The sequence below is a fragment of the Saimiri boliviensis genome, chromosome 10 (genome assembly GCF_048565385.1).
Source record: "Saimiri boliviensis isolate mSaiBol1 chromosome 10, mSaiBol1.pri, whole genome shotgun sequence".
In the NCBI taxonomy this organism is placed as follows: domain Eukaryota; kingdom Metazoa; phylum Chordata; class Mammalia; order Primates; family Cebidae; genus Saimiri; species Saimiri boliviensis.
Window position 1 is genome coordinate 29,077,190 of NC_133458.1, and position 15,569 is coordinate 29,092,758.

A 15,569-nucleotide genomic window follows, 5' to 3' on the forward strand; every position below is an offset into this window, starting at 1 on the left:
AGCAGGGTAGGGCAGGATGGAGAGAGGGTGACTTTCTCCACCCATCCCTGAATCAGCCGAGGCATCACATAGACCCTTTCTGCTCTTCCTGGAGGGTTTGGGATGACACTAAGGAGACACCTTTCTCTCTCACTAAGGAGAGGCATCTGGGATGATACTCCAACAACATATCTGGTGTCTGTCAGCTAAAGGAATGGGGAGAACCACAGAGTTGCTGTATCCTGGATTCCACTTGGGATGGGGGCTTTCTCAGGGGCCTCTGCGTGGCCACATCCCAGTTAATGCAATCTGCATGAAGCCCTGGACCCACAAAAGTCACCTCTAGAGGGGCCTTGGACAGCCCAGGGCACATCTCTGGTGAGAATCTGCACAGACATCATCCCATCCAGACCCCCCAAAGCCATGACATCATCTGAACCCTCTCTGCTGCTGGAGGTGGAGAGGTGGTTGGGGTTCATTCCATCCCCTTCCACCGGAGGAGGCCTAGATTTAGAAAAAGAGAGGAAGAAGGGGCTCCGAGTTTGTCTGGAAGCAGGTCCCAGGAGCCACCAGTTGCGTTTCTAAAATTTAGAAAATCCTGGATCCAGCAGAACCTTCTTCTGAAGCCTGGCTTGCCTTTTGGGGAAGGAATCTGGCTTTATTTACTTATTTTAATGAACTGAGGTGGGAAAGGGTAGCCTGTGGCAGGGCCGTAACAGTCTCTCTTCAGTCATGGCCCTTTGGAGAAAGCCAGGTCATGATGCCTGCCAGTCAGTTTCAGAGATTTGCCAGGCAGGCTCTGCCCCTGGGAGCTCCTGGGGAGGTCGGGGATGGAGGAGGCGAGGACCCGATTGTGTGTTTGTGTTGGGGGCAGGGAGGAGGGTCTAGGATCGGGTTCTGGAGCTAGCTGGAAGCTAAAGAGGCCACGGCGGGGGCGTTCCAGGCCCGGGCAAAGAAAAAGGCAATGCAGGGCTGGACATGGAGCTGTCCGGATCCTAGTGCTGAAAACTAAGAGCCGCCGTCAAGGGGGCGGACACAACCGAGCTGAGCTTGCGCTTCCACCCTAGGTGAGGTGATCGCAGGGAATGGAAATGGATCCCTCCCCATCCCCTCTTCTACTCACTCTCCAAGGAGGGAAGGGCACAACGAGTTGGGTCAAGAAGGCAGGATAAGCATTAAGAAGTGTGCAGCCACCCAAAGCTGCGGCTGTGGGGAAAGTGGGCCGCGATCCTGCTGTGAGTGGGATTTGTAATCTGGGCCAACTGCGGGGAAGAGCAGGGAAGAGACCCTGGAGCAGAGCTGCTCCCTCGCTGGCCTCCTACTCTCCAGGCAAGTACCTTGGGTGCACGAGGTGTTCCCACGCCTATGGCACAGACACGCATAAACAGCGGACTTCTGTGGGTGCATACGCACCCCGTGGACACACGGGTTATGCTCCCAGAAGTGACACAAACCAAGCACACGTAGGCAGCCCTGTTCACGCACCCTGCAGTGGGCGCCGGCTCCCACTAGGCTGCCAAGGCTCCCACCCCAGCCCGCGTCCTCTGGCCTGGATGCCCCTTCAGCTTTGCTTCCGACCTCAGATGGCGCCCCTAAGGGAGGCGCAGCCGGTGGGAAGCCTCAGTTCCAGCCCAAGACCAGGAAGGCGCGGGAGAGGAGCAGGCAGCCCGCTCCTACGCCCAGAAAGAGGGGGGCAACACCGGCGGAGGGGTACGTCTCAGACACCCATTCTTTTTTCCCCAGACTCTCAGTCATAGAGCCAGGACACTAGAGGAGTGTGGACGGGAGCAACTGTGCGTGTCTCCCTCCCAAACTGGGGACACCCCGAGGACCAGCGCGTACCTGTGCGTGGGAGGCCCCGCGTGGAGCCCCCTCAGCGAGTCCCGACCTGCTGGCTCCTCTGGCTGCCCCTGGATAAAGGTGGGGTGGGAGTGGGGGTTACCCGCCTGCCCTCCACACGCCTCCCGGATGTCCGTGGGCTACGGAGAAACTCCTGCCCGGGCGGCGGGAAGTTGCCTGGGTTCGGGCGCTGGGAGGAGGCGCCCTCCCGTCCCCAGGGCTTGGCCGGGGCTCCCGCGCCCCCGCGCCCGCCGCCCTCGCCACCTCGCCGGCGCCCTCCCGCCCGCAGTCTGCGCCGAGCCCGAAAGCCGGGAGCCCGCCCGCCCTCCCGGAGAGTCTGCTGCTGACCTGCATTGACGTCATTGCGTCATTAGGTTTCCCCTGGAAACACTGGCTCGCCCGAAATAGTAACACATTAATTCAGGCCGGGGGAGCAGGGAGAGACTGTTTGTAACCCTGCAGCTAACTCGGCTTGCGCGAGCGAGCGCGGGGCCCCCACCCCTCGCCAGGGCAGCGCCGGCCGCGCTCGCCTACTATTTTGAGAACAAAGAAAGGCAAAATATAGAACCCGGCAGAGAGGGTGCGGGGGACACCAAGACCCTCTTGCTTCGCTCGCACGCACAACCACAGACACACAAGCGTGTGCACACCACGCCTAGGTCTGTCTAACCTCGGGCGGACTCTCGGGAACCTGCTGGGGAAGGGGGTGACCAGATCCCCGGCGCGCAAGGACAGGTCCGAATCCAGGTTTCCTACCCCGCTGAGGTGGACAGACGAGGTACCCCCCAACCTTAACTCAGCACGGAGGCTGACACAGCCCCTCCCCACCCACACCTGCGGGCCAGAGAGGACAGAGCTGCTCTCCCAGATGGACGGCGCGCCCCTGCCCTTTCTCCCTCGGCCGCTCCGACTCCTGAGGGTGGGGGAAGCCCTGCAGGGGTCCAGCCGGCCACCCGCCGTCCCACAGGCTCCTCGGCTGGGGTGAGCCAAGCCCCTCTTCCGCGCCCCCGCACCTCCTCAGGGTGGGGAGAGGATTGGGGGACCGGTTGCTCTCACAGGCTCCACAATCGTTTGGGCTGGGGAGCGACCGACTTTTCTGAGCATCCTCTCTCTGCGGCTCTCCGCCGGCCTGGCGGGAGGAGAGGTCCTAGCTGGCACTGCTTCCCAGCCTGGGCCCTTGACCCAGTCTCTCTCTCAGGGTGAGGAGAGAAGGCGCCTCCGGATCGAAATAGCAAGCGCTGAGCCTCGGACTGTCGGCGGAGGCGGGGAGGCGGCGCGCGGAGCCGCGGAACTCCGAGGGCGGTCGAGGGCGCGCCGGCTGGGCAGCGCAGGCTCCGCTGCCTCCCTTGCGCACCTAAGTAGGTGCGGGAAGCAGGGAGGGGCATTTGAGAGGGCATTATCCTTCCCCTTCCTCCCAGAGGCCGCTCCCGGGCGTTAGCCTCCCCTTCCTCCTGGAGGAATCAGGTGAAGGGCACAGGGAGGTCCTTGTTGGTTCATTTCACCCTGGGCTTGTCTCACCGCTTCTCTTTCTGGAGGGGGGGAAGGGCTAGGGTGGGGTGTGTGTGAAGGGTGTAAGGGTATGCCTGAGATTTAGAGAAACGTCCCCCAAGGTCTCTGTGCACGCACAGAGCCTACTGGTGTCTTGCATAGCACTCCCTTTCCCCAGCAGGGGGGATTCCCCCAGGCCCCTGACCCCAGGTATTCTCCTGTTGGCCTTTGTTCCCTGCTGACCACAGAGATGACGAACAGGCAACCATGCACTGACCTTCGTGGATAAACAAACCCAGCTACCTTCCTCAGGTAGGAGCCCATCAAAGAACAAGTTGTGCAGAGGACAGGCCTGGCCTGGCCCTCTTGGGAGCTGCCTGGCCCTCCCTCTGCATGTGCCCTGCTCTGGGCGAGAACTGCAGTGGCCTCGACTGTAAAACTGGGTCATGAAGCCCACCCCACAGGCCATTGTGAAGATGACAAGCAATGGTACCTACAATGTGCTGAAGAAATGAGATTACTTCTTCTTGTCCCTGTGCACAGTTCTCTCAGCAATGAATGAACCAACACTCCCCACCGTATGCATATTCCCTGGTGACATATTTGGGGAAACCTAATCAAGGGACATCAGGGAACAGTGACATTGAGAGCCTGGCCCCCAAAAGGATGGCATCTGTGCTCCTTCCCCCCATATCATCAGCCTCTGCCCCAGACTTCCAAAAGCAGCTCTCCAATGCCTTCAGATTCAGGTTCAATCAAGTGGAGGTGGGGAGGGCCAGGATATGGCTCCATCTCCCTCTGTGCTTGTTTCCCAGCAAGACATTCACCAAGGCTACTTCCATGGGCTCCCACTGCTGCTGCCCTTCCCTCACCTGCAGCTCCTGTCCCACTCAGCTGCAGCCATCATCTGCCTGTTTGGCTCTCCCTCGTGGTGGGGACCGCATGGCACTAACCTCTGTTCCCCCAGCTGCTTCTGCACAGTCCTGGGCACAACCAATATTACTTATGTGTCAACAAAGATTGAAAGTCCCTGTTTTGGGAACCTACTGCCCCAGTCCTCTGCTCCCATCTACCTCTCCATGTTCATGCAGCCGCCAAACCCCAGGTCAAATGATAACTCCTCTGTGCAAGCCTCTCTGATCCCCAGAGCTATGAGCTCACCTACCATTAGTCCCTGGATTATGGGGAATGGCTCTCAAGGCTTTGATCACATTGCGACCTGAATGTGAGATGATTAGTTCTCTAAGCTGTACATCTCCCTGCTGGGTTATAACTTCTCAGAGCCGGAAGTAGGTCTCACCCATCTCCATGTGCTCCATGTGGTTCAGCTGTGCCAGTCAAGCACACAGTAGGTGCCTAGGAAATGTAGGCACATAGTAGGTACCTAGGAAACTCTACAGATCTATTCATTGTCTCTCAGCCAAGGGCCTGGCCTGAGATGCAGAATGATGCTGATGTTGATGTCTCTGAAGACCTGGGCTAGGCCTGGCTATTGCAGCAGGAGATTCTCCAAGGAGAGAGACCCTGGATCTGCCGAATGAGCTGTTTGGCAGGAAAGCCAGTGGCTTTCCATCACAAGACAGACAGACCCCAGTCTCATCTGGGCCCACAGCAGCTTCTGTTATTCAGTGAACAGAAGACTGTTCACTGAGACTGGAGACAGAGTGACCAAGGGGCTCTGAAGCAGCCAGTGAGGATGTGGCAGCTGCCTGTCCAGCACACACATGCAGGCTTGTGACTGGTTCTCTGTGGCCCAGCCCTATCTTGGCCACACTGCTGCCGCACTTAGCCTTGCATCCCAAGCCTGTCAGCACACTGATGGCAGCCTGTGAGTCCCAGGGGCCTGCCAGGCCCCCCCTCATGTAACACTCCCTAGCCTCCAAGGTGGGAGTGGAGCAGTTCTTTGCGGGAGGGAAAGCTGCACCCACTTTGTCTCTGAGATGTTCCTCCCCAGCAGTGTCTGTGCTGGCATTGAGGGGCCTTTAGTAACAGTCTGCTTCAGGTAACCAGGCTCATTGTGATGAGGCACAAGGCCAGGAGGAAATTAGGAGTCCAGGTATGTTCAGACTTGGCTGTCATTGGAATGCGGGGAGGTGGAGCCAAGGGAGAAGGGCTGGGGGCCTGGAATGCTGTTTGGGATTGGGGGCTGTATTGACTCCCTGTCTTACAGGAGCTGCAAGACGCCAGGCAGGAGTGCTGCGCTGAAGGTTGCTCGTGACTCATTTGTCCCTGCCTCTTTCTGGCTTTCTCGCCACATCTCCAGTTCAAATGACTATGAAGGGGAGAATCAGAATGACTCAGGTAGGTACCAGGTTAATGAGAGCCTCTGATTCAGGCCACCTCTAGGCTTCTGGGATGTCCAGAGATCACAGCCTTTGGGTCAGACATTCCCCACAGGCCCAGTCACCTGGGCTGGAGTAGAATTGAGGGGAGGGGGTCGTTGCCTGAACTGAAGTGGTCGTGGCTCCCCCTTGACGGAGCTGCAGAAATGGCCACATTTGTGGAAAGACTCCTTAGATGTGTTGACCACCTTGGCCGGCCTGTCCAATCCACTCATGATCTGGGATAGGTCCTAACCTCTCTCTCTTACCAGAGCCTGCTGAGATCAGGATATTGTTCACATGGGCCACAGGTTTCATTGCTGAGCTGATGTTCACAACAGGCCTCCCATGGGGCTTGGAGGCAGCTGATCTCACTCTATGATGCTGATGGCAGTGGGGCCAGAAGGGCCAATGACCCAGGGAGGAACCACAGGCCTGTCTCCCCAGAGGCTGCTCTATGGTCTACATCAGCAGTCCCATGTAGTTTGCAAGTTTAGGCTCAGCAAGGGAAGACCCAGGACCTCCTGCTGAACTCGAGCCAGGAGGAGAGCCCCCCAGTCCCCATCCAGAGGCCCTGTTCTGAGCCTCACAATGGCAAAGTGATTAACTTGGGCAACAGGGTCAAGAAGAAAGAGCCTGGTCGGGGAATTAAGAGAGCTGGCTTCTGATCCCAGCACTGCCATTAGGTCATGGTATAACTCAAGGTAAGTGACGCTCCCTGCATGTGATTCCTTTCACCACCTCCTTCATACACTGGAGGAAAGGGATCATCAAGCAGAGTTGTCAGCACAGACATGGAGACCTGGCAATGCCCTTGACTGCAGTGGATATTGGCCTGGTTAAGGAGTCAATGGCCCTAGAATCCAGGGGCTATAGGTGGGCAGGTGGCAGAGTGAGATACCCTCTCGGGATCTGATTTCTGGCTGGCTAGGCCTCGGAGGGCCACAGACCCTCTACTTTCCAACAGACCCTCCGTCTGACCCCTTCTTAGCCTCTCTTATCTGGTAACAAAGGTGCCACAGCCCCCTAAATTCTTCCTAATAATATAACTGAAGAGCCACTCATTCATTCACTCAACGACCTCAATTGGTCCAATGTCACTTATGCCGAAATTGTTCCTCTCTCAGTTCCTCCTCCTTGAACAACAAACTCTAACCCAGGCCCTGCCCAGGCTTTTCTTTCAACATTTCCAAGCCCGTGGGTCCAACCAGTCCCCTAGAGGCACCATCATTCCATCATCATCCTGCTACTTTCCCAATCTGCGTCTGAGAGGCATGCAGGGCCCTCTCCACACTCCCCCGCCACGCTGGTGCCCCTGCTCCTCGATCACAATCTGTTTCCCCACATGTTTCTGGTTTCCAGTCCCTAGGAAAGGAGCCCTGAGCCAAAAATACCACTTGGCAGGACCCTGAGTTCAAGTCTTGCTTTCAGATAGAGGCATGATTGTGCTTGTCACTCTTTTTGGGGCAGAGATGGAGGGAGCTGAGAAGCAAATGACTATGGAAAACCTACCAGAGATCCAGTGGCATAAAACCAAGAGCTAAATTCCAACGAAGGGGCAGAATAGGCATCAGCTTAGCTGGGGTGGACAAGTTTTGCAACCGGCATTCAGAGAATGGAGAATGCTGGCAGGCTGGAGAAAGCAGGCCGGCTCTATATAGGAAATGACACTTAGACACCCCGAAGGCCAGCAGGATGTCAGGTGGAGAGAGAGAATTAGAGGAAGACAGATAGATGGGAGCAACTGGATAAAGACATGTTCTCAGCCCCAGCTACACATTCGAATCACTTGGGGTAAACCCGGGCTGACTCTAAAGCTAATGCAAAGACACTCGAACCCCACTCGTCAGAAATTCAGATGCCATTGGTTTGAGGTGAGACATATGCAGTTATGTTTTTTTTTTCTTTTTTTTATTGCATTTTAGGTTTTGGGGTACATGTGATGAACATGCAAGATTGTTGCATAGGTACACACATGGCAGTGTGCTTTGCTTCCTTCCGTCCCCTCACCTGTATCTGTCATTATATTTTCACTAATACTTTGTGATTTATTGGCAATTATGTGGTATGCTATCAGATATAATTATTTTTTAACTTGCAACACAGTTCAAGAGACTACAGAGTAGTGGTTTAGAAAGAAATCTTCTCTGTTGAAATCCTGACTTCCCACTCACTGGCCATCTGACCAGGAACCATGTCCTTAACTTCCTAAGTTTCTTGTTTCCTCCTCTGTAGAATGGTGACAATAATAGTACTATGCCTCACAGGGTAGTTTTGTGGCTCACACGAGAGAATGTCTTCCAGCATTGAGTGCTAACACACCAGGCACCATCTTGCATGGCTCTGAAGCTGAGTCTAATGTGTGGCCAGGGCAGAGACCCTCTGGCGTAAAGCAAAGGTAAAGACACTGAACAAAATGGGCTGTGCTGGGGGCTCTCTTGCCTGTTGGGGAAGGTGTGTATCAGAGGAAGAAAAACAGAAAAGTTGGATTGGGACTATTTTCTGGAACAGTTTAATGACATGGCAAGATGTTGGGACTCCAAATAGAAGCCCACATTTGGGAGGTTTGAGGTAATGTGTCAGGATGAATGTAATACCTCAGGAATCTAGGAGGCTGGCAGCCTTGATTAGACAGAGAGGGGTAGAATCAAGAGAATACTGTGGGACCAGAAGGGCCATGGAAATTAAAAAGCAGGGATGAGTGTGAGGTGAAGTACAAAGGAAGAATCAACAGGATTTAGGGCCTTGGTGGACACAAGAGCTTAGAGAGATTGAAGGAAGATAAATAAATTTAAGTTTTCAAGTCTAGGGGGACTAAGGAAATAATCCCTGTGTTGGTTAGGATTATATTTAACTGTGAGTGTCAGACAACTCAAATCAACAGTGGCTTAAACAAAATAGAAGTCTATATCCCTATCAGTTACAAGTTCAGAATTATGCAGTTCAAAGCTGGCAAGGCAGTTCTGTCCCACAAAGTCCCTGGCGATGCAGGGCCCTGCCGGCTCTCTCATCTGCCATCCCTAGGGTGTGATGTTTAGTCTCATGGTATAACATGGTGGCATGTGGGTTCCGGCATCCATATGGAGAAAGAAATGGAGAACTGGCAAAAAGCAAAAGCCAGAATCTCTTGAGTGAGGTTCCCCGTACTACTCATCACATTCACTTACATTCCATTGTTCAGAAATTAATTTCATGGCTACACCTGGTTGCAAGGGAAGCTAAGAGTGGCCTGGTACTCAGCTAAAAATTCTACAGCATTCCCTATGGTAGAGTAGGCTCTGTATCTAGAAAAGAAGAGGAATTCAGACACTGAGGGAGAGCTGTCTCTGCCATTGCCTCATTTCCTTAAATAGTGAGCTTGAAACATGGAGTCAATTTGGGAACATTTTAAAAAAGTATTTTGAGTTTGAAAAATGAGGCAATAGGGCATAGATTTATGGGCAATATGGTAAGCAGAATTCTAAGATGGTCTCAAGAGTCCTGGCTCTGTACACACCTGTATAACCCCTCCCCATGGGTGGGACTTGGAAATATAATGGGAGCTTTGAAGGGAATGTTTAGAGTGGCCTGGTGGGGATGCAAGCCAACTGTAGGGAATTCAAATGTAGGGAGGAAGCAGCTAATGACAAAGGAGCTAGTCACCACCATGGAGAAGCCTTAGCACGGCACACAAAATCCTTTATGAGCTGACTGCTGTCTCTCTCCTGACTCTTCTTCTGCCAGCCTCTTCCTTTCACATTGACCCAAATGCTCTGAAGCTGCTGGTCTCCCTACTGTGCCACCTGGAATGCCCTTAGCCTGTTCCCTTTGGTGTGATTAACTCCTACACAATGTCCCAAACTCAGCTCAGACATTGTCTTAAACGGAAATCTTCCTTGACCCACAAGGGCAGTAGGTGTCTCCCCAGGGCACTCCCTTCATGCCCCAAGCCTTGCTTCACCCCAGAATTTATCACATTTTCAGAATTTTACAGTTGATTTTGAATTTATCACCCCTCTGAGCTCCCGGAAGGCAAGCACAGAGCCAATTGTCTTTGTAGCCACAAAATTCAGCACAACTCCTGGGGTGCAGTCAACTCTTAAATATGTGGGCAGCAGATAAATAGAGAGCCCTTAAAAGCTGGGGTCAAAGGAACCTAGGACAAGGGACATTTATTCCGGAATTGGTAGAATGAGAGGACAAATGTGGAGTGAGTTGCTATCACAAACTATCCACTATCCACTACCACAAACTAGTAAGGGTGTTTCTTAGCATTGTTAATTAGGGAGTTAGAAACATGATCTTGGTAAGAAGGTAGGATGGGTCGGTGCAGGTGAGGCAAGGAAGTCTCTTTCCAAAGCAAAAAGAAAACCTGAACTGAAAAGAGAAAAACAAAACAAAGAGGCAGTGATGAAGCCAACATTCAATCCATGAACTGACTACAGATCTCAACAGGAAGAGTCAAATTCTGAGCAGAACCTCAGGACTCTTTTGTACTAGACACCCCTCTCCCTACCCCGGTTCATTTCAATTCAGTGAAATTCAGCAACTCGAACTTGACTACCTACTGTGTGCCTGAGTATTCTCTGCTGCTGTAGGCCAGGCGTCAGGATGTAGCCATAAAGAAAACAGACACAGGCTCCACACTCATGAATAAAGGAAGACAAGCATCAAGCAGGTGCAGTCATTGCAGGTGCAGAGAGACGGTTGTGGGAGGTGTTTCTCTGGTTCTTTGGTTCCTTGTCTTGGATTCCCTTGACTCACCTTTTTTTTTTTTTTTTTGGCAGAATTTTCCTTCTCTGTCACCCAGGCTGGAGTGCAGTGGAGTGATCTAAGCTCACTGCAACCTCCACCTCCCAGGTTCCAGCGATTCTCCTGCCTCAGCCTCCTGAGTAACTGGGATTTTAGGCATGCACCACCAGGCCTGGCTGTTTTGTCTTTTTAGTGGAGACAGTGTTTCACCATGTTGACCAGGCTGGTCTCAAACTCCTGGCCTCAAGTGATCCAGTCGCCTTGGCCTCCCAAAGTGCTAGAATTACAGGCATGAGCCACCACACCCGGCCATTGACCCACCTCTGATTTCAGCCGTGGTTGTGGTGGACAGTCCCACATGAGCCCAGACTCATCCCTTGCCATAAGTAGCCCTCTTGAAACTTGTGCACTGACAGGTTTTCATTTTCTGCCCTCTTGGAAATGGTAGGAGGGAGTCCTGGAGTAGTCAGCCTCCTCGTAAACCCAGCAACCTTAGTAACACCCCCTTCCATGGGCCTCTCCTCCTCCTCCATCGCTCCCCATTCCTGTACTCTTGGTTCCTGTGCCCGCATCTCCAATACACAACCTGTTCCCAAGTCTTTAACCCATACTTTGTTTTGGGGGGACCTAACTTAAGACAATAAAATTACATGGTGCTATGAGAGGGTATGACGAGGGATTCAACCTGGTGGGATTTCCTAAAAACTCCTTAGGAAGGTTTTCTTAGGAGGTGATCTAAACTGAAGAGACCTGAAGGAAGGCAGGAGTTCCCCAAAGGAGGAGATGGAGGATGGATGTGCACAGAGCCTGGATGTGCAGAGGCCCAGGGTCCACACTGGGCATAGCATCTTTGAGGAGCTGAACAAAGACATGGGGGCTGGAGGGCCCCCTTGGGAGGAAGAGTGAAAGGAGGTGAGACTCGGGTGCAGAGCAGGCCTATCCCGGGAGCCTTGCACTGATGAGAACTTCTGATCTCATCCTAAGACAACGGATAGCAACTGGAGGGTTTTAAGCAGATGTGAAACAGATTCATAAATTTTTTAAAGATCATATTGGCTGCAGTTTGCAGAGTGGATGGGAGCAGGGGAAAAAGGAGACAATTTGAATAGTACAAAGGCTGATCAAATAATCCAGGGACAAAAATCATGGTGGAGGGAATGGAGGGAGGGGTAGACTCCAGGAGGAAGAATTTGGAGCACTCAGTGTTAGGTTGGATGTGGCGGTGAGGGAGAGGGATGAATCAAGGAGATGCTCAGGCTTTCAATTCAAGAAATTAGGTGGCCACGGTGGAAAATAACAGGCAAAAGCATGGATTCAAGGAAGAAGACGAGCACTTCTGTTTTGACTGAGTTTAGGTGTCCCTGAGAATTCCAAGTGGCGAGAGCCCTGAAACAGTTGGAATGCTCAGAGAGATGGTAAGAGACAACCCTGCTGGCCTCGGAGGATCGGAGGATCGGATGATCGCATCCCTGCGTCTTATAAATCAGCCTGTTTGCCGGCTCAGCCCAGTGCCGAGCTCGGAGATGCTCCTTTCTAGCACGGCCACTTCCTTGACCAGGGAGCTTCCACTGTCACAGGGCTGCACAGATGTTTCTGCCCACCCCACCCCCATCTCTATAAATAGGTACAGTAAGAGAAGCGTCCCTCCCAACCAAATGGTTCCAAGTCTCATCTTTAGATGTCTCCATCAATATCTGTGAAACAGAGTCTAGGAAAAAGACTAAAAAAGCTCTCTTTATTTAGCCTGGAGAAGAGAAGGAGGGAGAGCTGTGATTTTGCTAGGAATAAACTGCTGCTCTTATCTTTTCCTCCTAAGAAGGCCCAACGAGGTGGATTTGGGATACAGTTTGAGAACTGATTTTCAAGGATGGGCAATGTTTGCTCCCATCCACTGCCACCCTGGGACACTGAACACCATCTGGAGGCATTTTTTGGTTATCAGGACTGGCGGTGGGTAGGTATGGGGTACTACTGGCACCTGGTGGGTACAGGCCAGGGATGTCTGGACATCCTGCAATTAACAGGACTGTCCCCACGACAAAGAATTATCTGGCCCCAAATGTCAGTAGTGCCCAGGCTGAGATACCCTGAGTTGGAGGAATCTTTGTTACTTGGTTTCTTTTGAAACAAAGACCAAGCAGTCACTCCGTCCACCTTAAAGGAAAGGGTATTTTATTTGCATACTTGTTTAAGGTTACCTGTGGTTGGGAACTGGGATTAAGACAGGACAGCCGTCAGGGACCCAGGTCTCTCAGCCATAATGTCCTTGTTTCTGTTCGTCCTCTCTCATGGCTGATTGGCCAAACCTTTAAAAATTCTAAAGAAAGCAACCTGATAGGCTCAGCCAATCCTCACTGCTCCCTTCAGAGACACCATCATAGGCCACCTTCTTTCACTCTGGCCAACCCATGGGTAGAAGAATGCCTTTTGGTTAGCAGTCCACCTCTCTATCCAATTAGAGGCCACTCTTATGCAAGGACCAGTCTAGATACCTTGGCTGGATGGGAGACCGTGAGCAGGGCAGTGTGAGTCACAAGGAAATGTTGGAACCAAACACACCAGAGCCGGCATTTACATTGGTCTTCCTGGCACACAGTTATCTTTTTCTTGGCATAGCAAAGATAGAGTTGAATACAAAGCTATGGTTTTCCTTCTTATTCCAAAGCTGCAGTGTCCTCTATGGTAGCCACTAGCTGCATGTGGCTATTTATCTTTTTATTATCATTTTGTTGCCCAGGCTGGAGTGCAATGCAGCCTTGACCTCACTGCAGCTTTGACCTCCTGGGCTCAAGAGATCCTCCCACTTCAGCCTGCCAAGTAACTGGGACTACAGGAATGCATCACCACACCTGGCTGATTTTCTTGGCTTTTAGTAGAGATGAAGTCTCACTATGTTGCCCAGACTGATCTCAAACTCCTGAGCACAAACAATCCTCTCACCTCAACCTCCCAAAGTACTAGAATTATAGGCATAAATCACCATGCCCAGCCACATGTGGCTATTTAAGTTTTAATAATTTAAAATGAAATAAAATAAAAAATGCAGTGCTTCAGTGGTATTAGCCACATTTCAGGTGTTCAGGAACCCCGTGTGGCTAGGGGCTACCGTATTAGATGGCGCAGAGAGCATTGCAGTTATCGCAGAAGGTTGTTAGACAGCAGTGCCGCAAACAGATACTGACCCAACCGGGGGTCTGGACATGAATTGAAAAGAGGTCTTAGGGTTAGCTCTGAAGAGACATCGGAGTCGTCTTTGATTCTTTCACAGTCCTTAAAGCTACCTATGTGTGAAATGCTGTGTGCAACTGTGTTTGTTACAGAATTCATGCCTCGACTTGGTACATCCCCAGCAATTATATGCCTCTGCTCACTGAAGCAAGAGTGGGGAGGATAATTTTACCTGAAGAGGACTGCTGTACCTTACGTATTTAGAAGGGAGCTATACATGTTTAAGAGCAAAGAGTAGTTGAAGAGCTGTGAATAGTGCATAATCAGTTTTTCAAACACCATGACAATAGATGACACACAGGAATTTACAGCTCAGCTGAACAAGAGCACAGGACCTATGAGATCTTACTTTCCCAGCTTCCATCTTTCTCGCCCTCTCCTCTCCTACCCTGGACTTGTTTTGCCTCTAAAGGGAACACATTTTCTTCCCCCTGTGTGGCTGTCTTTAGTGCTGTTCATCAAATACTCCCAGCCGTCTGCTCTCTACCTTCCAGGCACAAGGCAGGGTTGCATGTCCTGTCCCTTGTGATTGCGGCTGAGCCCACATCACTGGTCTGGCTGGTGGTGAGTGGGACTGCCCCCTGCACTCCTCCAGCTGCTGATGTGAGACCGGAGGTCTCGTCCCAGCGCGGCAACCGGCAACATTCAAGATGCAGCTACTCCACTGTCCTGAGTCCCTGAGTGACCCCGTGTCCGAAGCCCCTGTCAGCCCCGACGGAGGTGTGATGACGGCATGAAACAAACCTGGGTCGTTTTCAGAACTGAGATTTGGCTATTGTTTTGCTGTGTTTTGCAGCATAATCTAGCCAATCTGGCCTGGCCACTGAGCCTTTCACATAATCACACCCCAGCCTTACTGTGTGTACGTTGCTATCTGTTGTGTTTATTAGCTGAGGCTGTTTCCTGTTGCTTAGAAAAATGAGTTGAAACTTTCTATATTTGTGACAGTCACTAAATTTGGATGTCAACATGACTAGTCTTTTTTTTTTTTTTTTCCATTGGGGCTTTCTAGAAGAAGGGGGCCTCCTCAACTACTGAGAAGCGGAAACCTTTTTTCCTTACACTGGTCAAGTAGCAGCTGTCTCCTTGGTTCCTTGCAAAATTACCTTAAGACTGACGACACCTTTGGAAAAGGAACTCCGGGTGGTTAACAACAGCAGAGAATGCAAGAGGAGAGTAAAACACTGAGGAGGAACTGATGGGATTTTTTTTTTTTTTTTTTTTTTTTTTTTTTTTTTTTTTTTTTGAGACAGAGTCCAGCTCTGTTGCCCAGGCTGGAGTGCAGTAGCAGAATCACAGATCACTGCAGACAGCCTTGACTTCCTGGGCACAAGTGATCCTCTTACCTCAGCCTCCCAAGTAGCTAGGACCATAGGTGCATGCCACCATGCCCAGCTACTTTTCGTAGAGATAAGATTTCACCATGTTGTCCAGGCTGGTCTCAAACTCCTGGACTCAAGCAATCTGTCCACCTCAGCCTCCAAAAATATTGGGATTACAGATGTGAGCCACCATACCCAGCCAGAATTGATGGAAATTATGTCAATCTAGGATACAGAAGTCTCCCTTCTAGGTAAATAGACACACAACTCCTAGGTTAAGAAAGGCCTCATTCATTCATTCCTCAGCAAACATCCATTGAGCATTTAATAAATGTTCTGCCCAGATGGAGCTTATGTCCTGGTGGGGGTGTCAGGCAATAAGCACGAGGACAAGAGTGCAATGAAGGACATAAATGGGGATGAGACAGAATGGCTGGGGAAGGTGTGGGCAGGGAAGGCCCTTCTGAATAGGTGAAGCCGATCCACTTACACCAAAACCTAGAGAGAAGGGAGCCAGTCATGCAAAGAGCAGGAGACAGGCCCTCCAGCCAGAGAGGCAGCAGCTCAGAGGCCTGAGAGGGAAGCGGCCTCGTATATAAAATAAATAGGGAGAGAAGGCGACCCAAAGTGTGACTAGTGCAGCGATGCAGGGAAGAGGCAG

At 51.7% G+C, this 15,569-nt stretch overlaps 1 protein-coding gene and 1 long non-coding RNA gene across 5 annotated transcripts in view; one reads left to right on the forward strand and one right to left on the reverse strand.

Annotated features, from left to right (window-relative positions):
* Positions 1-2,138, reverse strand: part of LOC104652133 (uncharacterized) — a 43,187-nt gene extending 41,049 nt beyond the window's left edge. For all 4 annotated transcript variants that reach the window (XR_012512033.1, XR_005580308.2, XM_074379103.1 and 1 more), the window contains exon 1: positions 1,822-2,138. The gene's annotated coding sequence lies outside the window, so the exon portion shown is untranslated. The remainder of the gene's footprint in view (positions 1-1,821) is intronic.
* LOC141580043 (uncharacterized) overlaps positions 1-14,784 on the forward strand; it is a 48,976-nt gene extending 34,192 nt beyond the window's left edge. Inside the window, exons 2-3 of the long non-coding RNA XR_012512034.1 lie at positions 5,477-5,607; positions 14,599-14,784. This is a non-coding gene — a long non-coding RNA (uncharacterized LOC141580043). The remainder of the gene's footprint in view (positions 1-5,476; positions 5,608-14,598) is intronic.
* Positions 14,785-15,569: the final 785 nt, after the last annotated feature.